Raw genomic sequence first — 25058 nt, 5'->3', positions numbered from 1 at the left:
TTGTTGCTTGATCCTTTCAACCCTTTATGAATTAAAAGCAGTGTTTACAATCTTTCGGTGGTGGTCCATGTTAATGCCTTGTGTTGATCTCTCCCTCTGATTTCCCCAATCTCCCCCCAACCCCTCCATTCTTATCCACACTTCTTACCTATTCACCATTCCCTTTTCTTTACTTCCCTGTATTTACCTGCTAACCTTTTAAAAACTCTCAATTCACCACCACATCACACACACCTGACTGGAATATGTATATTTAGTCATACATCATTCATCATGTATCACCAATTCTGAATATCGATGCTCTTCTTTTTATCTCCACCACCAAAGGTGAAGGAGGTTATGTTTCCACCCCTCTATGTCTGTTTGTTTGTTTGTGTGCAGGATATCTCAAAAAGTTGTGGACGGATCTGGATGAAATTTGGTGGGCAGGTTGGGTGTGTGAGAAGGAAGAATTGATTCAGTTTTGGTGAAGAACCAGATCCGGATCCAACAATTTTTTAACTGATTCGTCACCTTTGAGAGATAATGCGAAACTAATATACAGCACAATATCTCAAAAAGTTGTGGAAGAATTCGGATGACATTTGGTGGTTAAGTTGGGCGTGTGACCATGACAAATTGATTCAATTTTGGTGAAGATCTGAATCCGAATCCGGATACGAGAATTATTTAATTCTAAAAGTGATTCTTCACCATTGAAAGATCGGGCCAAAAACGATATATGGAATGATATTTCAAAAATGTATTGGGCCAGATATGTTCTCGTGGATCAGGCATTACGTGACGGAGGTATGCGCTCCACCGAGTGCCCTTCTCGTTGTGAATGTTTCTGGATAGAAATAGTATATTTCCACACAAGTATTCAACGACCATGTAATGAGGGATTTGTTTATTTTGTGATTGCAGGTCGAATCAAACCCAACAGAGAAGCGGAAAGAGCATCTGCAGGATCTCACCTGTGCCATTTGCCGTGACATCGCAGTTGGGCCTCACAGGTGTCAACCCTGTCACCACTTTTTCTGTGTGTGGTGCGTGCGAGAAATGCACAGATTTGGACAGATCACCTGCGCACTCTGTCGAAGTGACATTCAGCAGGAGATATTCTGCCGAGGTAACCGTCAGGGATGGAAGATTACCAATTGCTGTTTTTATAACTTCCTTGTTTTTATTATTACATCAATCCGGAGACAGCATGTTGTACTTTACAAACATATTGCACAGGTTTCTGTGAATCTCAATGAAGATGTGAAACGTGAAAAAGGAGATTTTATAACATGCAGTCGCTGTTGTTGTTGGTGTCATTGTGGCTGTGGTTGTTGACGTTTGTGTGCTCCTGTGCCCGTCACACGTCATAAAGGGTTCCTACCCTCTCACCATTGGAACTGCTCTGTTGAAATTCCAAGTTCTGCTTCTTCCTTCTTCAGGCTTTCAAAACAGATATTTTTAAACATAAACGGATGCAAATTTTTGTTCCAAGAAAATAGATTATTCACTTTCCATCCAACGGAATATTTTTATTTTTCTTTGACAGCAAGAGCCCTTTAGAATGAAGTGTGAAAAACACACACACACACTATTAGAACACTGTAGAACACGATCAGATATACCAGCATTCCATCGGACGAACAGAGTAGATAGGGGACTATTCAGTACATTTTTGTTAGCGTACCTCATCATACACCACATGGTGAAAAGTATGCGGACACCCCTTCTAATGAGTGTATTCGGCTATTCCAGCCACACCCATTGCTGACAGGTGTATAAAATCAAGCACACAGCCAGGCAATCTCCATAAACAAACATTGCCAGTAGAATGGGCCGAATTGAAGAGCTCAGTGACTTTCAACGTGGCACCGTCATGGGATGCCACCTTTTCAACAAGTCAGTTCGTCAAATTCTGGCCTGCGAGAGCTGCCCCGGTCATATCGAAGTACTGTTATTGTGAAGTGGAAACGTCTCGGAGCAACAACAGCTCAGCCGCGAAGTGGTAGGCCACACAAGCTCACAGAACGGGACCGCCGAGTGCTGAAGTGCGTAGCGTGGAAAAATCATCTGTTGTCGGTTGCAACACTCACTACCGAGTTCCAAACTGACTCTGGAAGCAAAGTCAGCACAATCAATGTGCGTTGAGAGCTTCATTAATGGGGTTTCCATGTCCGAGCAGCCGCACACAAGCCTAAGATCACCATGCGTGATGCCAAATGTTGGCTGGAGTGGTGTAAAGCTCACCACCATTGGACTCTGGAGCAGTAGAAACGTGTTCTCTGGAGTGATGAATCATGTTTCACCATCTGGCAGTCTGACGGACGAATCTGGCTTTGGCGGATGCCAGGAGAACGATACCTGTCCGAATGCATAGTGTCAACTGTAAAGTTTGGTGTTAGAGGAATAATGGTCTGGGGCTGTTTTTAATTGGTCGGGCTCGGCCCCTTAGTTCCAGTGAAGGGAAATCTTAACGTTACAGCATACAATGACATTCTTGATGATTCTGTGCTTCCAACTTTGCAGCAACAGTTTGGGGAAGGCCCTTTCCTGTTTCAGCACGACAATGCTCCCGTGCACAAAGTGAGATCCATACAGAAATGGTTTGTCGAGATCGGTGTGGAAGAACTTGACTGGCCTGCACAAAGCCCTAACCTCAACCCCATCAAACACCTTTGGGATGGATTGGAACGCTTAGTGCAGCCAGACCGAATCGCCCAACATCAGTGCCTGACGTCACTAATGCTCTTGTGGCTGAATGGAAGCAAATCCCCACGACAATGTTCCATCTCCAGAGGAAAGTCTTCCCAGGAGAGTGGAGGCTGTAATAGCAGCAAAGGGCAGGGGGACCAACTCCATATTAATGTCCATGATTTTAGAATGAGATGTTGGACGAGCTGGTGTCCACATACTTTTGGCCACGTAGTATATGCATGAGGACTTTTCCAGTGGTGTGTTCTTATTTAATCTTTTCCAAGTTCTTTGCTTTTCCCAGTGGTTATTTTCTGTTTATGTACTTGTGCTTCACAAACACTCAGGTTTTGCTGAAAACAATATTGAGAGAACATTTGTTTCCTGATCTCCTGTCCCTTACCTTCCTTTATTGCTGCCTGTTTCCCACTTCAGACCTCGACAGTGAAGCTCGGACAAGTTTCCCAAAAGAATACTTTGCTCGGTATCGTGAGGTCACTCAATCCACATATTGCCTTGGAGGGGGATTCAGGGATAATCTACACGCACATCTCGCACATCGGTGGTATGTCCTCAAGGTGAGTTCCCATGAGAAAGTGAAATGGTTTGGATTATTTTGCACAAGATATTTTGTGGAGGAAGAAGTTTGCTGATGGAGTTTGTAATTTTTTTTTTCTTCTGCGAAGTGGAAAATGAGACTGTGAGGTGTGCATATTAATGGAGAGATGAAAAAGCCATACCTGGGACAGACGATGTTCATCGTACAGATGAAACAAATTAGAGTTGCCCATGAGCTTCACCATTCGGTGATGACGAGCAACTAGTCGTCTTAAACTGGAGGGAACGGCACGGAGGACAAAATAAAAGTGAAACTCATGAGTCTTTCACACCTTTTACGGTCCAGGTGCTGGAACACTTTCCTTTCTCATGTCAGTAGGTGGAACAACTTGTTGGTTTGGTATCAAATTCCCAGCCCTTCATCATCATGCTCCAAGACTTATATAATACCGAGGAAGACAATGAGGGGATTGCAGGGTGGGCCAGTCTTGGTGTCCTCTCAAGAATGAAGTTATTTTGTTATACAAAGTGAAGGCTCATGGAAAAGATAGAACAAAGAATGAATCAGGACGCAACTGAACAAAATGAACGGGGGGTGGAGAGGGAGAGAGAGGTGTGGTCACCAACAGCAGGGTTCATCTGTTCACTCCATCTTACTTACCCGCTATCATTTATATTTTGACCCACAGAGGATTACCACAAGACAGAGACAAGAAAAATGAAATGCCGCTGAATGCGGTCAAAATGCGAGATGATTTTGTCTCGCACGAGGTATGTTTTTGCTATTTTTGATTATTTTAAATCATTGATTTTTTAACACATTTGATCAACAGCGAATGAGTGTAAATGTTTATTGTATGTAAACACCAAGCATGAGGAAAAGAAGGTAATTGTCTTCTTCTTTTTCTTGCGTCGAGCAGCTGAGCTGCCGGGGTAGCTATCATTTCTTGGAAGCACAACTGTGTTGCTGATGCAGTGCCCCTCCAAAAGTACACACTGGTACTCATTTCACCAACCTCAGAAGGATGACAGGCTGAGTCAACACCAAGATTAAGGTATTTGTGAATTGTCAGTTTTTCCTTCACCAGAGAGGACATTGCATTTGGGTCTGTTTGTTTGTGATGTAGTGAAATAATTTTGCCAAGTATGTGCGTCTGCAGTGTCTGTCTGTCTGTTTGTCACACAATTTTTGTCCACAGGTTTCAAGCAATCGTTCTGAAATTTTTTGTGTACGTAGGCGACTGGCCAAGGACAGCAACACAACTTTGGACATATATATATATATATATACATATACATATATACATATATACATATATACATATACATACATACATATATATACATACATATATATACATACATATATATACATACATATATACATACATATATATACATACATATACATATATATATATATATATACATACATATACATATATATATATATATACATACATATACATACATATATATACATACATATACATATATATATATATATATATATATACATACATATATATATATATATATATATACATACATATATATATATATATATATATATATATATATATATATACATACATATATACATATATATATATATACATACATATATATATATACATACATATATATATATTATATATATACATATATACATATACACATATATATATATATATATACATATATATACATATACACATATATATATATATATATATATACATATACACATATATATATATATACACATACACACATATATATATATATATATATATGTGTATATGTATACATACATATACACATACATATATACATACATATACACATACATATATACATACATATACACATACACATATATACATATACATATACATACACACATATATATATATATATATATATATATATATATATATATATATATATATATATATATATACATATATATACATATACACATATATATGAACCGGACACTAAAAATTTTTAAGTACTTCTTCACCATTGAGAAACATGACCAAAAATGATGTATAGCACAATATCCCAAAACATTATGGACCGATTCGGACAAAACATGGTGGATATGTTGGGTTCACCTGTCCATATGTTTACAAATTCATATGTTCATATGTCTAAAAATTCCCAAAAAGGAATAATTGATTCATTTTTGGTGAAGATACAAATACGGCTGACTACGAGAATTTTTAAATTTTTTAAGTGATTCTTCACCTTTGAGAGACGGATCTAAAAATGATGTTATGATGTCTCAAAAAGTTATGTGCAGATTTGGACGAAACTTTGTGGACAGGTTGGGTGTGTGACAAGGACAAATCGAGTTGATTTTGTTTAAGTTCCGAATCCAGATCTGAATCCGAGAATTTTTTTTTTAACTGATTCTTCGCCATTGAGAGATGGGTCCAAAACAATATATAGTATAGCACAAAATCTGAAAAAAATTGTGAACGCTGAGAGGCGTAATGACGTCATGACATCGGTCATTCGCTGACGTCATTACGTCTGTCGAGGTGGATGAGTTGGTTCGGTGATAATAACAAGCCGCTTCGACTTTGTTTCAGATGCACACTTTCAGTGGGATACAGAACGTAAACCGTTGGGCCAAGCAGAGCAAAGCGCTCTACCAAGTGCCGTTCTGGTTTGTTCTCGTTCGCAGTGTCCATTTCCGATGGCCTGTTTCTTTCCCTGTTTGTCTTCCCGCACAGAATGTGCTCCGGAGGCCACAGTCGCCATCTCGTGGGAGCCAGGAATATATGTTCTCCTATTTTTTCAACCGAGTGCGTCGATAAATGATGTACAATTATAACTTGTCGAACCTGCGCTCCGCGCAAAGTTTGTACAGTGAGGGTTTGTTCGGCCATCAATATATCCAGTGTTTACAATGTGATTTTAAAGAATTTCTTTATATACAATGTTTCTTGTTACATTTTTTGTGTCAAATGCACTTTCTGAGGTAGTCAACATGTGCAGAAGAGGGTTTTACATTGCAGGCGCTGTTTTCTCAGAGTGGCATTACGTCTCTCTGCGGTGACGGTCTGTCGACGACAGACGTAATGACATCAGTGAATGAACGATGATGTCATGACGTCATTACGCCTCTCAGCGGTAACGTCACACGTCGCCATGCAAACGAATGTAAAAATTACAAAACCGCTAAAAATTCCCAAACCTGTCCGTCTGGCACGATCTCACATAGCCCATGCTGTTCATTAGACCACAGAGCATCCGCATGCCAAAAGTGGCGACAATTTCGGCAGTTTCGGAGGAGATACGTTCCCAAAATATTGCTTAGCGTATTAATATAATAATAATGTGAGTATGTCGATAAAATATGTACAATTAGAATGAGTATGTCTACAAACTATGTATAATTAGAATGTATGTACATCTATAAGCTATGTACAATTAGAATGTATGAAAGTCTATAAAATATGTACAATTAGAATGTATGTACGTCTATAAAGTATGTACAATTCGAATGTGAGTATGTCTACAAACTATGTACAATTAGAATGTAAGTACGTCTATAAAATATGTACAATTAGAATGTGAGTACGTCTATAAAGTATGTACAATTATAATGTGAGTATGTCTATAAACAATGTCAATTAGAATGTGAGTAGGTCTATAAAATATGTACAATTAGAATGCGAGTACGTCTAGAAACAATGTACAATTAGAATGTGAGTACGTCTATAAAATATGTACAATTAGAATGTGAGTGTCGAAAAATATGTACAATTAGAATGTGAGTAAGTCTATAAAATATGTACAATTAGAATGTGAGTACGTCAATAAAAGATGCACAATTAGAATGTGAGTACGTGTTTAAAGTATGTGCAATTAGAATGTGAGTATGTTGACAAAATATGTACAATTAGAATATGAGTACGTGTTTAAAGTATGTACAATTAGAATGTGAGTTCGTCTATAAAATATATACAATTCGAATGTGAGTACATCTATAAAATATGTATAATTAGAATGTGAGTATGTCAATAAATATGCACAATCTGAATGTGAGTACGTCTATAAAGTATCTTCTTCTTTCGGCTGCTCCCATTCGGGGTCGCCACAGCGGATCAACCGTCTCCATTTCGCTCTATCCTCCACATTTTCCATTGACACTCCAACCACCCGCATGTCCGCCCTCACCGCATCCATGAACTTCTTCTTTGGCCTTCCTCTTCTCCTCCTGCCTGGCGGCTACATCTTCAGCATCCTCTCCCGATATACTCCGCTTCCCTCCTGTGCACATGTCCAAACCATCTCAATCTCGCCTCTCTCACTTTGTCTCCAAACCGTCCGACCTGCGCTGTCCCTCTAATATACTTATTCCTTATCCTGTCCATCCGAGTCACTCCAAACGAGAATCGCAGCATCTTTAACTCTACCACCTCCAACTCCGCTTCCTGTCTTTTTGTTAGCGCCACCGCCTCCAAACCATACAACGACGCTGGTCTCACTACCGTCTTATATACTTTCCCCTTAACTCTTGCAGCTACCCTTCTGTCACAAATCACTCCTGCAACTCTTCTACACCCACTCTATCCTGCCTGCACTCTCTTTTTCACTTCTCTCCCACACTCTCCGTTACTTTGGACAGTTTATCCCAAGTATTTAAACCAATCCACCTTCCCCACCTCAACTCCTTGCAACCGCACCATACCACCACTGTCCCTCTCATTTACGCACATGTACTCCGTCTTACTCCTACTGACTATCATTCCCCTTCTCTCCAGTGCGTACCTCCACCTCTCGAGGCTCGCCTCAGCCTGCTCCCTACTCTCCCTACAGATCATGATGTCATCTGTGAACATCATAGTCCATGGAGACTCCAGTATGATCTCGTCAGTCAACCTGTCCATCACCATTGTAAACAGGAAAGGGCTCAGATTCGATCCTTGGTGCAATCCCACTTTTGCCTTAAACCGGTCCGTCATTCCTACCGCACACCTCACCGCTGTCACACTGTCCTCATACATATCCTGCACAATCCTCACATACTTCTCCACCACTCCCAACTTCCTCATACAATACCACAACTCCTCTCTTGGCACCCTATCATAAGCTTTCTCTAAATCCACAAACACACAATGTAACTCTTTCTGGCCTTCCCTATACTTCTCCATCAACATTCTCAAAGCAAACATCGCATCAGTGGTGCTCTTTCCTGGCATAAACCCATATTGCTGCTCACAAATCGTCACCTCTCCTCTCAACCTAGCTTCCACTACTCTTTCCCACAACTTCATGGTGTGGCTTAACAACTTTATCCCTCTGTAATTTCCACAGCTCTGCACATCACCCTTATTCTTGAAAATCGGAACCAGTACACTTAATCTCCACTCCTCCGGCATCCTCTCACTTTCCAAGACTTTATTAAACAATCTGGTTAACAACCCCACTGCCATCTCTCTGAAGCACTTCCATGCCTCCACTGGTATGTCATCTGGGCCAACCGCCTTTCCACTTTTCATCTTCTTCATAGCAGTCCTCACTTCATCCTTACTGATCCACCCCACTTCCTGATTCACGATCTCCACCTCTTCCAACCTTCTCTCTCTCTCTCTCATTTTCTTCATTCATCAGCTCCTCAAAGTACTCCATCCACCTTATCAACACACTCTCCTCGCTCGTCAGCACATTCCCATTTACGTCCTTTATCACCCTAACCTGCAGCACATCATCCTCTCTTAGGGATAGGACATTCCAGGCACCCACCCGAAGGGACCGCCTCAGGTTAACCCAAGGAGACCGCCGTCTGGTAGATGACACCTCAGCACCACTCCGACACACTCTCCCACAATCTGACCCAGGGATGTTACCCCGTGGTTTCCCTCCTTTCATCAAAGATTGGGGGTCCCGAAAGCTTTGCCCCAATCCAGTCATCCGGTAAGCTGCCCTGCGAAGGGAAGCTGCACAGGAGGTACTCCCACGGAGTGGGTTTTCAGATTTTTTTGCGTTTTTGTGTTTTGCGGAATGAAGCGTTTTACGGTGGCCGGAGTACAAATCCTGCCACCAACCTCCTAATAAAAAGTAACCCAACTGCAGGAGGACGTCCGCAGACACAGTTGGGCACTAGATATGGATGGCCGTTGGCTCACACGAGCTCCTCCACCCTTTGACAGGTTTTGTTTTTAATCCTGCTGGGTGTCCATATCCAAACACCCTCCTCACCAGAAAACCTGGTGGGGGAGACGGTTTAGTCGCCGACAACCCGACCATGGAACAGGGTAGTACAGGTTTACATGGTACCTATAGCAGGTCACAGATCTAACCTGACCTGACAAAGGTATATACATATATATATATATATATATATATATATATATATATATATATATATATATATACAAATATATATATAAATATATATATATATATATATAGATATATAGATATATAGATATATATATAGATATATATATATATATATATATCTTCTTCTTCTTCTTTCGGCTGCTCCCGTTTGGGGTCGCCACAGCGGATCATCCGTATGATCCACATAGTGATTTGGCACATGTTTTACGCCGGATGCCCTTCCTGACGCGACCCTGGTCGCCTCTTACGACACAGGGATATGGTACACCTATTTTAACCGGGGTATACACCGGCCCAGTATACTGGTACTCATTTCGCCGACCTCGGAAGGATGACAGGCTGGGTCAACCCCATACATATATATATATATATATATATATATATATATATATATATATATATATATATATATATATATATCCCGGGCGTAGTGGTGTGCACCTGTAATCCGGCGACTCGGAGGCTTGGGTTGGAGGATCGCTTGAGGACGGGAGCTCTGCGCTGGACCACGCTATGAGAGGGTGTAGGGCAGCCTGGAATCATGGCGAAACCCAATCCTTATCCCTGTGTCGTAAGAGGAGACCAAGGTTGCGTCAGGAAGGGCATCCGGCGTAAAACCTATGCCAAATCAGTATGCGGGTCATAACGGATGATCCGCTGTGGCGACCCTTAAGGGGAGCAGCCAGAAGAAGAAGATATACGTGTGTGTGTGTGTGTGTGTGTGTGTGTGTGTGTGTGTGTGTGTGTGTGTGTGTGTGTGTGTGTGTGTGTGTGTGTGTGTGTGTGTGTGTGTGTGTGTGTGTGTGTGTGTGTATCTGGAGGGACTTGAAGCTGTCGCAGATATCGTGGGAAGAATGACGTGCAGCGGTTGTTCAATGATGGGGGACATAGTTCAATGACTGGAGAAATTGAAGAACAACACAGGACTACAAGGCTACTTGAGTTAATATGGAGAAAGAGAATGGAGGATACACAGACATTGTATGGATGGGTGATTGTACAGATGTGTAGTAATTGTTATGTTAACGAGAGGTTTTTGTCTTAAAGGTGAGTGTGCTGTCCAGTGTTTGTTCAGACCTCACCACCCATCAAAACAAAATAAGTAAAATAAAAGTAAACATCTTGATGTGCCTGTGTGAGCTGTGCCACTGTTCCATTACTACTACTAATACTGCTTCACATGCTCCTGCTATCTTATTGAACAAATGGGCGAATAGATTAATTTGATGATGTGTTGATGAAATGCAAGCATGATGGACAAAATGGCATCCTGCATCAAAGTTATTTGTATTTCCCCTTTCACTTCCATTCACCAATCCCTTCCTCCCTGTCTTTACCACAGAATTCCATCCTTGTTCTTCGTTCCCAATCGATCTCTGTCAGGTGACCTTTCTTATTCGTGCCCATTTCAAACCAGATAACAATTGAGACCAGAAAAAATGTATGCGTGCGATGCTCACAGGTAAGAGTGCTTGAATGGAACGTGACGCTGGATAGGTTGGTGAGTGAGGTGTGTGTGTGTGTGTGTGTGTGTGTGTGTGTGTGTGTGTGTGTGTGTGTGTGTGTGTGTGTGTGTGTGTGTGTGTGTGTGTGTGTGTGTGTGTGTGTGTGTGTGTGTGTGTGTGTGTGTATAAAATGCTGAACATGTGTGTGTGTGTGTATCACTGATTGTTATCTCCATAATTTGAGTTTCAGAAGGTGGAACAGACTCCTCCCAGGACTCGAACTATCCACCTTCATTTTGATAAAGGATCATGATTCATGACCTCCATTGTGAAGTTGTGTTGGTGTCAGCGTGTTGTTCTGAGGGCTCTTTTCAGGATCGTCACTGAGCTTATTGAAGCAAGATGTTTCACTGATGGGTTAACCGGACAGCCTCCAACTGCAGTTTATTTGTGGTTATGTTCCCATGAATGGTTTGTAGGATCTCTGTGAAGTTCTTTTTCATCATTCCCATTGCTCCAATTATGACTGCTTCAATTTCAGCACTCTTCATCTTCCAGGATCTTTTCATTTCATTCTTGATATTTGATCATTTTCTTGATTTCTTTGTTATTTAGACCAAAGTCACTCAGTCCTGAAACCTCAATTAACAATGCCTTCTTTTCCTTTTTGTATCTGAGTACAATGCCCGGTTGCTGTGCTTTGTTTTCTATGTTCAAGCTGGATGGGATCATCAGATCGTACGTGAGTGTCCTTTTCAATGATTGCTTTTGGTTCATGTTTCCATGAGTTTTGTGAAACTGGGATGTTGAAATTTCTGCACATGTGCCAGTAGACTCCACATACCTTTGTATGTACAGCTGTTCCGACATGAGTTTTTTTAAATCCTGAAAGTCGGTTGTGTGTGTGTGTGTGTGTGTGTGTGTGTGTGTGTGTGTGTGTGTGTGTGTGTGTGTGTGTGTGTGTGTGTGTGTGTACGCGCGCGCGTGCACAGGTGATGCGTTGGGTGATTGTGGAGATGCCGACTGACTTAACAACTGCAAACCTCAAAAAGCTGTCTTTCTGGAAAAGAATTCTTTGGAAGAAGGGTATGATCTTGCATGCTTTGTACTCTTACTTGAAGCACCTGCTCCCTATGGAAGCGGCCAGGGGGATTGTATTATTGTCCTCATTCAAACGTGTACTTCAAAATACCTTTCCAAAATAGCTCTTGCTGCATAATTCAACACACCTCACTTAATTGGAAAACGTGGGGACACAATTACTGTGCTATGAAGGATCGGGACTTGTAATACGCTCTCCCACCTGTAGTGGTGCCACACGATACACCTCTGCTGAGAGAATTTGCATCCCAACTCCACCCCTCCAAGCCCACCGGCAAAGATATAAACATCCATATGCACGAATTGGGATCATCGTGATTCCATTTTGCAAGTCTGGATGTAATCGGCCCCACACTGTCGGAGTCGCGTGACACACACACACACACACACACACACACACACACACACACACACACACACACACACACACACACACACACACACACACTTGTGTAGCTCTACACACTACGTGTCTAACCTATGAAGGAAACACAATCGAGCAGGTTTGGAAAGCATATCGTTTTTAACAAAGGCGTATATTTACAGGCAAGTATTAAAAGAGATAGTGTCACAAAAACTCCTTGATCCCCTAAACATTTTGCTAAAACACGAGAAACACAACACAGGTGTGCCTCATTCAACAGGGAAAACTAGACAAGGGGGATAGCAAGAGGAAGAATCTGGGCATATTTTCAACCCTTTGCTCACCCGTGCATGAGCCGGTTGGCCATTACTCCCAACGTGAAAGGGAGAGAGGAAAGGGAATAAACGAGGATGGTGTGATGTAGCGTGTTGCGAGAATTGGCAGTGTTTTCAGTGTGTGCACAAGATGAAACTGGAAGAGTGCGAGTCAGTAACCCTGCTCGGATGGGCCAATGGGGTAATGATCGATACTCTGTGCCATGAGGGTCAAGAGGCAGCCGTTGAGCTCTTTTCTGCTTCTCAACGAGACAGATTATAAAGTATGGATAGCAAGAAAAGATCATGTCAATCACTGTGTTCAAGGAACTTGCACCACCCATCCACTTCCTCTGTCTCGGCACCAGGCTGCTCATCTCGTCGAGATTCGCCCTTGTAGAAGTTTGTTCTGGTGGCACAGTTTGACTTGTACCGTCCCTCAGTCATGAAGCAGCCCAGCTGTCGGGAAATCTCTGGCTGGTATTCATCCAGGGCGAGGCATGACTTTTGGGAGCAAAAGTCACCACAACATACTTTGACCTTTGTGTGCCGCTTTCTCATTGGTGCGTGCGCAACACTTTGCTTCTTCATACCTGCTCAAAGGGTCGGACATTCAGTTTCCCTCACCCCAACGCATCTCAGTCCTTACTGCCTTCATGGTTTCCCTCAATGTTTGCACTGAGCTGGCAAAATCTATAATCATTTTTTTCATTACCATACAAGGTGCTTCTGCAAATACAAGACTTTTGAAATGATGTATGAATGCTAAACGAGGTCTTTTGTGCATGCTCTGTGTGTATGTTTACAGTGACTCGGTTCTGCTCGACCGGCATTTTTAAGCTGCCGTTGTTCGCGCAAAACCTGGAGAGGAAATCATCTTTTCAACATAATTTTCAACATTTCGACAAAAGAGTGGCAATTCCAAAATGGTTAATCATAATTGTTCTGTTCCAGAATGAAAATCGGACTTGTGAGAACAAAGGAACACAATAATTATCCGTGGATGAGAGGAGAGTCAGGTATGTACCATTCCCTGCTACAGTCAAAGCTCGTTACTATGCCACCTCGCTTCTATGCCACTCTCGCTATTATACCACTTTTGCTCGGTCCCGACAAAATTCAATACAAAATAAATTTACTATGCCACCCCCTACTCTCGCTACCATGCCACTACTGTGTGACTGTTAAAAGGCACGAGTCGTGAAAAAGTCTGTATTGCGCAGTGCTCGATTATCACACTCACGTCCAAAGGCGAAGCGACGAACTACAGTCCAGCTGCGCACAACATAACTCAATACGTGCGCGCATAGTCAGACTGTGTCAAAACACGCGATTCTTCTCCCCGATGCCAGCCACAACAAGCCAATCACAACACGCACAACGAGACACAAAAAAGCGCGAGCACACACACAGACACGCAGGCACACGTACAACAGTGACATCATTTTTTTTCAAATTCAGCCCATAATGTCAGCTCAGAAACGCAAGCGAACCGACTTTACGCTGAAGGAGAAGAAGGAGATCATCGATGCCGCGAAGAAGGAGCCGAATCAGTCCAAGTTGGCCAGGTAGATTAGCAAGAAATGGGCGTCGAAGTTAAGAGAACCACCGTGAAGGGCATTCTCAGCAAGAAGGATGCAATCGAGGCTGCAATCAAAGCTGGATTTCCATCGAAGCGCATGAAGTTGACGCAGGCTCACGACCCGAAGCTTGATGAGGAGTGCTCATGTGGCTGAAGCAATCAAGAGGACAGAATGTGCCTGTCAGCGGCGATCTGATCAAGGAGAAGGCGATGAAACTGGCCGAGCTGATGCACATCCCAGACTTCATGGCGAGCGACGGTTGGTTGGGCAATTTCAAGAAGCGCCACGGCATCACGTTCAAGCTGGAGCGGTGGATTCGCAATCCCTTCTTGAGTGGCAACAACAGGTTCTCTGGCCCTTACTCGGGCAGTTCTCCGCAGACGACGTCTTCAACCTGGACGAGACTGGACTCTTCTGGCAGCTGCTTCCGAATAAGACCATGGCTTTCAGGGGAGAGCGGTGTACTGGAGGAAAGAAAAGCAAGCAAAGGATCACTCTTCTGGTTGGGGCAAACATGAGCGGCAGCGAGAAGTTCCCTCTTCTGGTGATTGGCAATTCCAAGAAACCCCGTGCCTTCAAGAACAAAGAGATCCCGGTCAAGTACAAGGCGAACTCGAAGGCGTGGATGACGGCGGAGCTTTTCGAGGAGATGTTGCGTGCGTGGGACGGACGACTCGGCCAGCAGGGACGCAGAGTGCTGGTCTGTCTCGATAACATCTCTGGCCACCCTCCCGAGCTCGAGCTGAACAACATCCAACTGGTCTTCTTCCCACCCAACACGACAGCCAATTCGCAACCAATGGATCAGGAAATCATAGAGAACCTCAAGCGCCACTACAAGAAGCTCCTGCTATGCCGCCGGCTTGAGGCCATAGACGAGGGAAAGGAATTCAAGTTCACGTTGCTCGACGTTCTACACGTCGCCCGGCGTGCTTGGGAGCAGGTCGGCAAGTCGACGATCAGGAACTGTTTCGCGAAGGCCAAGTTCATCAAAGAGGAGATCCAAACTGAGCCACAGAATGCGGAGCTGCCCGACATCTGGGAAGCTCTGCCTGCCGAGGAAAAGATGCACGAGAACGAGGAGATCGAGCTGTCTGACTTTCTCGAAGCCGACGAGCGCCTCGCGACTGGCGGGTATTTCACGCTGGAGGAGATTGCGGAGGAGATTCTGTGCAGTGAGGAGCCAGTGGAAAGCGAAGATGACGAGGTAACTGTCGACGAGGAAATCGTTCCGTTCGAGGAAGCCCAGCGCGCTTGTAGCACCGTCCGGAAGTTCATGCAGCAGAGAAGCGGGAAGCCCGGTGTGATGCAAGCGTGCGATCGGCGAGACAACGAGATGCACGAGATCCGCCGAAAGAAGATGCGCCAGCCGACGATTCTTGAAAGCTTTGTGTGTCGTGAATTTCTCGCCATGCCATATGTTAGTATGTGAACTCTGTTAGTGTGTGTATGTTCTCCGTTCGCTGAGCTTATACAACAGTCGTGCCTTTTAGTTCCTGGAATAAATTTTGTCTAAAGATTAACTACAGATGGGTAACTTGAGAAAATAAGGCCGTTTTTACAAAATCTCATTACTATGCCACTCTCGCTACTATGCCACTTTTGCTCGGTCCCGACGGGTGGCATAGTAACGAGCTTTGACTGTATTTCAATTCGCTAGAGCTGGCCGTGGATAGAACACACACATCCACACAAACATTTTTCCTTTCACCAATAGCTGCAAAAATGTATAATGCATCCAGTCTGGCCGCAGAATTAAAAAAAATTTTTGCACAAGATTGCATTGTTTCATCTTTTTGTCTGATCTGCTTTCATGATATCAGTCTTGATATAGATACATATATGAAGAAATGTCCAATTGAACGTCGTGTTCAGATTTCCACAATGTTGTTCCGGCTGTCAAGGCAAAAACCGGCATTTTGTGAGCTCTGTGGCTTGATATATTTTTGAATGGAATTTTGCAAATTTTCCCCTTGAATTCCAGTTGAAAACAACTCCGTTTAAAGGTAAACTTTGTGGTTGTTTTGGTATACTTTGTGGCTTGCCTTTTTGTTTGATTATGCAATTAATCTGGATGTGTGCCGTCCGTGTGGTTTCCTCGTTTACAACGGTCCACTCACGAGCGCTTATCGGGACGTTACCTGATGCTGTTCTGCACACATATATCCCTCACCCCTTCCCTCCTTTCTCTCTCCCCCTTCACCCCTTCACCCTCCCCTTCTCACTCCCCCCTCCTTCATTTTGCAGGGAGGTGGCTCCTACTCATCAATGTACAAGAAGCAAACAAGACAAAAAAGCTACTTTCAAAAGCTGCATTCAGAGGAGCCTTAACTCCTCAACAGCAAGAAGCAAAACCAGAAGCAAACGCAGCAGCAATAACTGCATTCTGCCCTTCCATATCTGCAATCTCCCAGTGATTGTGTTGTACCTCAATCGGTTGTTCATGCAATCTGATTCAAGACACAGTTTAAGCCGATGAAACCTTTGTCGCTCCTGTGTGAAGTGGGGCCATCGCCGTAAAATACAAAACACACAGGAAATGGCGCTCTGTGTTGAGGCACGGCGGTGATGGTCATGTTTAACCCTCGATCAGTCAAAGATCCCCAGGGGGTTAAATATCACAGGAAGAAACATGCTTGGATGGATGTGGATGTGAGGAAAGCATTGTCACATGAGTCCCCACATGGTGCTTTACACGTTTGGGCTGCGTTTTGTTTGAGCGTATGGCTGAAGCAAGCGAGCCGATTTGGAGGTGTAGACATAATGGATGTCTCCACCTCCAAATGTGTAAAATCGAAAGAAGCATGCAGCGAGGGATAAGTGTGTGTGTGTGTGTGTACGTGCGTGAGATATATGTAAGGTTTTTGCAATTCAGTGTTATGATGATCCATCATAGACATGGTCAAATTTGGGAAAAAATGAACAATAGAAGCATTTCATTTTTGATGCAAGCACTCATTCTTACTGCAATACCTTATATAAAGAGTTTGGCTGTTCTCTCTTTTGTTCTCTCCATGGAGCGCTGTGATTGGCCAATTGCAGTCACGTGGTATCAAGACACCATGTTACCCCCATTTGAACAGCTCAGTTGATGTCCCATCTCCATCGACATAAATATCAATATCTTGAAGATTAATTTTGAGGAAGATGGTTTGTTGTGTGGCCGTAGGCTGTCACTCGTGAGCGTAGGTGCAGCACTACCCGAGGGACTCCGAGAGACGGAAAAAAAGATTGGGCTGCCAGAGTAAAGTGAGATCCCAAAAAGACAGATAGAAATCCCCAAAAAAGATGACAAATCGTACTCGACCCTTCACCTTCGTTCTCTCGACTCTTCCACCATGGCCTCCATTTCCCCTTTCCTCTTCTCTCCCTTCACTTCACTTCTCATTTCTCGACACCTCACTTCCACCCCTCATCCTTCCCTCCCTCTTGCTCCCACCCCGTCATCCTTCCCTCAACCAATTGCCCGTCCCTCCGTCTGTGTTGACAGCTCCAGATGAAATTTTGTGGAGAGGTTCGGAGTGTGACAAGGACGAACTGATTAGATTTTGGTGAAAATCCAGATCCCACCACGAGAATATTTTAAATGACTTCACCATTGAGAGATAGGGCAAAAAACGATATTTAGCACAATATCTCAAATAGTTGTAAACAGATTCCGATGAAACTCAGTGGACAGGTTGGGTGTGTGACAAGGAAGAATTGATTTGATTTTGGTGAAGATCCGGATCAGACTACGAGAATTTTTAAAGTGATTCTTCACCATTGAGAGATAAGGCTAAAAACAATATTGTGCTGTATTGCATGATATTTCAAAAAGGTATGGGCCCAATATGTTCTCGTGGATCAGGCATTGCGTGGTGGAGGTATGTGCTCTACCGAGTGCCCTTCTAGTTCCGTCTTTTTCTGGTCTATGTTCCCCATCCATCTCCTCTCTGACCTCAAATGGCCGCACAGCTGACACTGCACATGAAAAGGCTGAATGCCTAAACTCAGTGTTTGCTTCCAAATCTTGCATCCCAAACCCATCACTCTGTGTACCCACCTTACCCAATCATACCCAGCTGTTCCTGGACTCTGTGTCCTTTTCTCCTGACAGGGTGGAGAGCTTGCTGTCAAACCTCGACTCAGATTCTGCAACCGGTCCAGAAGGCAGCAGCCCACGTGTCCTAAAAAAACTGCTCTTCTGCTCTTGCTCACCCTCTCATTTACTCAAGGTCATCTGTCATCTGCTTGGAAATCAGCAAACATTACCACTCTGCATAAAAAAGTGCAAAAACATATCCCTGCAACTACATACAAATCAGCCGATTCCCAATCATCAGCAAGGTCAAGGAATCCATCGTTTCTTCTGACATCAAATGCTTCCACTTTTCCAAAGGCTTCATTTCCGATCATCAATTTTGATTCAGACCAAGTCACTCTACCCTGGACATTCTGCTTTCCCAACAATGGATGGAGGTCCTCAATGCCAGACATGAGATCACAGCCATCTCCTTAGACATATAGCGAGCTTTTGATACGGTCTGGCACGCTGCCCTGGGGGTCTGGCACCCCATAACCCTAACCCTGCTCACCAAACTCTCTTCCGATGGTATCCAACAGAATCTCCACTTATGGCCCGCAGACTTCCTCAACTGTCGCAGTCAACATGTGGCCCTTTGATGGAGTTCTTTCATCCCCTTTTCCTGTTGTAGATAGAGATACAGAACGTCAGTACAATTTTAAAACATTTATTGAACAAGCAAACAGATCATATGTGCCAGCACAGAAGATCCTGGACAAGACATACAAGTTCCAGATCTCTCAACATAACCAAAGAATATTCGTCTTTATATAGTTTCCAGTGAGACAGTTTTTATCCCAGTGAGACAGACAGGGATATTGTAATCGTCCAGTTTGTTTGTTTGTCTGTGATCTGTCTGCCCCCCCCATCAAGTCTGTGATCTGTCCCCCCCCCCCACCCCGATATTTCTGTCGAGCGCTCAAGATCTGCCAGCAACCCCCTTCTGGTGAAACTACCAAAATCAAGAATCACAACTCACCTTCACACTTTCATTTCTCTTTGTTCCCCCAATGTAGTGGAATTTATTTCCTCAGATCGAATAAACTCCTCAGGTTTGGAATTCAGAACATTTATTGCAAGGATAAGCAAATTCACAAAACACAAAAGTCTGATTGCAAAAAAAAAAAAAACTTGAATTAAATTATCCATGTCCCAGGAAAATGAAAAAACCTTTCAGCCACACAGATTTCATATTTATACATTTTGAAGTGATATGTTTTCAATACATTTTGTAAGAAATGTGTGGAAATTTCTTTCAACATCTTGTGTTTACAAGTTTTTTTCAAGGCTCATGATTATTTTGCAAAATTTTCAATGTTTTATGGGATTAGACAAATCATCTCTAAAGAAACTTGCTTGTATAATTAACACTCAATCTTTTTAGCAGATTATCAGAGACTTGTATTCATATTATAAAGCATATATAATTCCACAGATGAATCACAAATGGTAAGAAAAGGTTGAAAAGTGTGGTTTGGGCGATCTCAATTAAATGCACAAAGCTTGGCACTTGATGTCACCCTTACAGTACACAACTGCATGACTCACAATTTCGCAGTCATTAATCAATAAACACATGAAATAAAAGCCAATAATATAACGACACATTGTCCATTCAATAATTAAAAGCTGAATGGAGAATATATAATGATACATGGATATAAATCTAAATTCCTATAATGAATTAAAATCAACTTTAAAGGAATATATTTCTTACAATTATTGCTGTGACTGCAAAATGTAGAATTATTTGCCTTTGTAAAGCTCAGTTTAAATAATATAGTAATGCACATTCAGGTGGCTCCTGTTTTGTGAAATACAAGACGTGTTTACTTACTCGCCCAGCTTATCTCATGAGCTGAAAGATTTTTGCAACTATTTTACTGTGGCTCTGAGTTTCAGCAAGTTGTTTTATTTTTCAAAGAAACATTTAGCTTCGAAGTACAATAAAGTATCAAAACAGTGTATATTTAATGTGCAACCATTAAGAGAAATCCAAAAGTTGGACTTCACTTTTACAATTTCCTCCTTTTATCCTATAAAGGACAATATCACATTTTTTAATTTGGAAATCTTCAATTCAAGTTGATATTAGGATCAATTTGTCTGTCATCAAGAGCATACACCATACTTATGGGGGGAATTGAGATGAGTCAGCCTTTACCAGGTATTTCCTGGGAGCATATACCCTACTCTGTTTTGGGATTGCTTCGGCCCCGGTCTTGTGGCAGAAAGCCATGGATCAGGTTTGCATTGGCCTGCCCGCTCAAACCTACCTGGACGATGTGTTCATTGCGGGGAAAACGGAGGACGAGCACCTTGCGAACATTGCCCAAGTGCTGACGAAGCTGGAAGCATGCGGCCTACGCTTGAACAGGGACAATTGCGCGTTCTTCAAGCAGCGCTTGGAATACCTCGGGCACATCATCACGCTGGAGGGGCTGTTGAAAGGCCCTCGGAAGGTGGAGGCAATTCAGCACATGCCACCGCCTCACGACAAGACGCAGCTGCGTTCATGCATTGGTATGGCGAGTATTACCAAAGATTTGTGCGCGGGCTCAGCTCGCAGCTTGCGCCGTTAACGCGGTTTCTCAGGAAGGACGAGCGCTGGGCCTGGGGGCCTGCACACCAGGCATCGTTCGACCGCGTAAAGTGGCTGCTCACAGAGGATACGGTCCTCGTGCACTACGAGCCTGCACGTCCGCTCTTATTGGCATGCGACAGCTCTGCGTACGGCATCGGAGCGGTGCTCTCCCACAGGATGGACGATGGTTCCGAGCAGCCTGTTTGTTTTGCATCCCGGACCCTGTCCACAGCAGAGCGGGAATATGCCCAGATCGAGCGCGAGGCTCTCAGCCTCGTCTGGGGTGTGCGGAGGTTTCATCAATACCTGCTGGGTCGGCATTTCACTTTGCAGACAGATCACAAACCACTTCAATTCATCCTGAAACCCGAACGCGGGGTGCCGGTGGCGGCGGCCGCACGAATACAGTGGTGGTGTCTATTTCTTGCTGCCTACAGCTGCGATATTCAGTTCCGAAGCACTGAGAAGCATGCTAACTGCGACGGTCTCTCGCGCTTTCCTTGCACGGAGAATCCAGCTTCGTCTGAATCAGCCGACCGGGTTGATGTGTTTGCACTGAGCCAGGTCCAAAGCGGGCCAGTCACGGCCAAACAGGTCGCGGTGGAATCGGCTCATGATCCAGTGCTCGCCCGTGTCGTTCAGGCGATTTCTATGGGGAATTGGAGCGATCTACCTTCAACACCGGTATTTCAGCCTTTCGTGTCACGCGCATTGGAACTGTCATTGGCCCAACGGTGCATTATGTGGGGAATGAGAGCGGTGATTCCACCAACGTTCAGGCAGCATTGTTTGGAAGAACTACATGTCAGTCACCTTGGCGTCGTGAAGACCAAGAGTCTTGCTCGTAGCCTGTTGTGGTGGCCGGGGTTGGATAAAGACATTGAACAGATGGTTAAGCATTGCGCCACCTGTCAGGCAGATGCTGATAATCCGCGTCGAGCTTCGGGACTATGGCCGATCCCAGCCAGGGTCTGGCAGAGGGTCCATGTGGATTTTGCTGGTCCTGTTAAAGGCAAAATGTTTTTGATTGTGATTGATGTGTTCTCTAAGTGGCGGTTGTAGTAATGCAGCATACATCGGCAAACATTACGGTAGAAAAACCGGATGATCTTTGCTAATAAAGGAATACCCGAGATTCTGGTCTCTGATAACGGTCCGCAGTTCATCGCAGGTACATTTGATGATTTTATGCGTCAAAACGGTATTCGACATCTGAGGTCCGCACCGTATCATCCTGCCACGAAAGGGCAGGCGGAATCATTTGTTAAAATGTTGAAACGGGCTTTGCGTAGAGGGGAGGTTGCACCTGTGCAGACAATGGTTGATATCTTTTTGTTCCAATACAGAAACGCTATTCATCCTGCCACCGGCGATTCTCCTGCCATTCGTCTGTATGGACGGGCATTGAGGTCCAGACTGGATTTACTGCGACCTGGAAGGTCGGTGGCTGGGGCGGTGTCGCGCCCAACGCTGGTACGCGGCTTTGATGTGGGACAGTGGGTCATGGTACGCGATTATTACCACGATTCCAAATGGGTGCCGGCTGTGGTCTCTGTGGTACTGGGACCAGCAAATTGCATGGTGCGGACTGATGGTGGGGAGGTGTGGAAGCGGCACATGGACCAAATGCATGATCGCTGTCCAGTGTCACCCCCCTCCCCCCGTGCCGAGCGACATGGGGCCCCCACCTGTGATGTCGCCGAGGCAAGACGTTGTATCACCAAGGCCAGATGTGCCGACACCCACGGGGTGTTCACCGATTCAGTCCTGCCCGAGGGAGACGAGCAAGCTTGTCGGCCGGGGGCGCTTGATATTGAGGATGGGGCAAGTCCGGCGAGGGTGTCACCTCGACATAGCCAGGAGGTGTCTGAGCCTGGGCCGTCGGGCGGCACTGTCCGCCCAAGGCGGATCAAAAAACGACCGCGGTACTTGGAGGATTTTGAATGTTGATTGGTTTCGTTTGGTCGTTTTATAATTGTCATTTCATCATTATAATTGTCATTTTACGAGGGGAGGAGTGTGCTGTATCATGTGGTTGGGTTTCATACATCATGACTCGCCCACTAGGGGTTGTTGTAGTGTGCTTCCGATCGGGCAATAAAGCGGAGTCGCTACTTCACTCTCGCGTCTGTCTGCACCTCGGACACTACACTACAGACTGATGAGGAAACAATTGTATGAAGTTATATGGTTTCAAGATTTTTGTGGTGGCCATCTTGGATTTATGCAAATTTGACAGTCTTCCCATACTTTGATTCACCTAAACTTTTGATATGTTATTCAAGTCACTTTTCTGTGTCATATAATATAGGACTCGTTGCTATTGCAATTTGTGGTGGGTTAACGCCTTATTTGGCCTAATTTGACTTGACTACTGAGTGGATACTTGAGCTTGCATTTTTAACAGACATCACTGGGAAACTGAACCATTTGAACTGTCAACTGCAAGGCAAAGGCAAGACTGTTGCTGACATGATAAGCGCTGTAAATGCATTTAAAGCAATGATGAACATTTTCTCTGTGCATTTACAGAGAAAGAAAGTGTTGCACTTTCCCTCTGTGCAGTCAGTGCTGCAGGACAATGCTTCTGCATCCGGGCCTTTCGGCAAAGCTGCAGAAAAGTACTCTCAAGTCATAAACAGACTTGGGCAAGAGTTTAAGAACAGGTTTTGTGACTTTGATCAACTTGAGCCATGTGTGTCATTCATTTCAAATCCTTTCATGCAAGTGGACATCACATGCATTGCTGAGCAACAAAGTGCAACCTTCAACGTGGATGCTGGACAGGTGGAGATTGAAATCCTAATGTTGCAAAATGACCTCCACCTCAAAGCCCATCAGCATGCACCAAACTTTTGGTGCCTTGTGGACACAGAAAAGTACAAAGGTGTATGCACAGCAGCTATGAAAGTTGCCTGCCTTTTTGGTTCAACCTATCTCTGTGAATCAGCCTTTTCTGACATGAACTTAATCAAGAACAAATACAGAACACGCCTTACCGATGCACATCTACAAGACTCACTCAGAGTTAGTGTCAAATTATACCCCATATTACAGTTCACTTGTGGACAGCATGCAATGTCAGACTTCCCACCAACAGACATTTACAGGCAAAGAAAAAGAACAGATATTTTCAGTGAAACACCATGGCAACGGTAAACTCAATTATTGTACAAAAATGTGAAAAATAATTTGTTCAAAAAGTGTAACAGATATGTTGTTTTGTTAAAAATGCTACAGATTTAGTGATTTAACACAAATGTGATCTGATTCATTCAAAAATATGAAAGAGTTGATGTTCTTTTTTAAATTTTACACAATAATATTATATTATAATATTATATATAATATATTATTATACTTTGTACAAACATCGGACAGAGTTCATGATTTGTTCAAAAATGTTACAAAGTTAGTGGTAAGTACAAATGGGATATGATTTGAAGTTGTGACAGTTAATGATTTCCGAAAAAAAAATGTTACATAAGTGATACATACAAAAATATAACAGCTGTGATTTTGAACAAAATGCTACAAATGTGCTCATTCATACAAACTGCCAATAAAGATATTTACAAAAATATCAGAGAATTGATAATTCTGACTTTCAAATGTTGAAATAGATTTGAGAACATAAATAAATAATGTTGCATGTTTAAATATATCTGTGTTTCCTACCATGGTAAATCATTGTTAATAATTATTGTGTGGAATAATTTACATGTGATCAGACGGTCTCTTCACATATATGAATATTTATTATGATAATTATTAATGATAATATCATTAAAGGTGAACCGTGCAACTATGTTATTCAGGAAGTTTGTATCAAACAAGTAGCCCTTTGTTTTACTCAGTACCCTTGAAGTAGCTCTCAGTTTCAAAAAGGTTGGTGACCCCTGGTCCAGATGATCTGTATCCTGAAAGACCTTGTAAGAGATGACAGTGAGGGAAACTTGGCTCTACACCTCCACAGTGTACAAGCAGTGCTACCCCTGTTTGCTGGA

The 25058-nt window shown here is 43.4% G+C and overlaps 1 long non-coding RNA gene across 1 annotated transcript in view; it reads right to left on the bottom strand.

Annotated features, from left to right (window-relative positions):
* Positions 1-1169: 1169 nt before the first annotated feature.
* The window catches only part of LOC147022639 (uncharacterized), an 88026-nt gene continuing 64137 nt past the window's right edge, over positions 1170-25058 (bottom strand). The window contains exons 4-5 of the long non-coding RNA XR_015059829.1: positions 18979-19089; positions 1170-1425 (exon numbers count right to left, since the gene is read on the bottom strand). This is a non-coding gene — a long non-coding RNA (uncharacterized LOC147022639). The remainder of the gene's footprint in view (positions 1426-18978; positions 19090-25058) is intronic.

This window comes from Eptatretus burgeri, chromosome 7 (genome assembly GCF_056783735.1).
Source record: "Eptatretus burgeri isolate ZD-2024b chromosome 7, Ebu_testis_v1, whole genome shotgun sequence".
Taxonomy (NCBI): Eukaryota; Metazoa; Chordata; class Myxini; order Myxiniformes; family Myxinidae; genus Eptatretus; species Eptatretus burgeri.
Note: the sequence above shows the minus strand (reverse complement) of the source record. Positions and strands in the feature narration are given on the sequence as shown.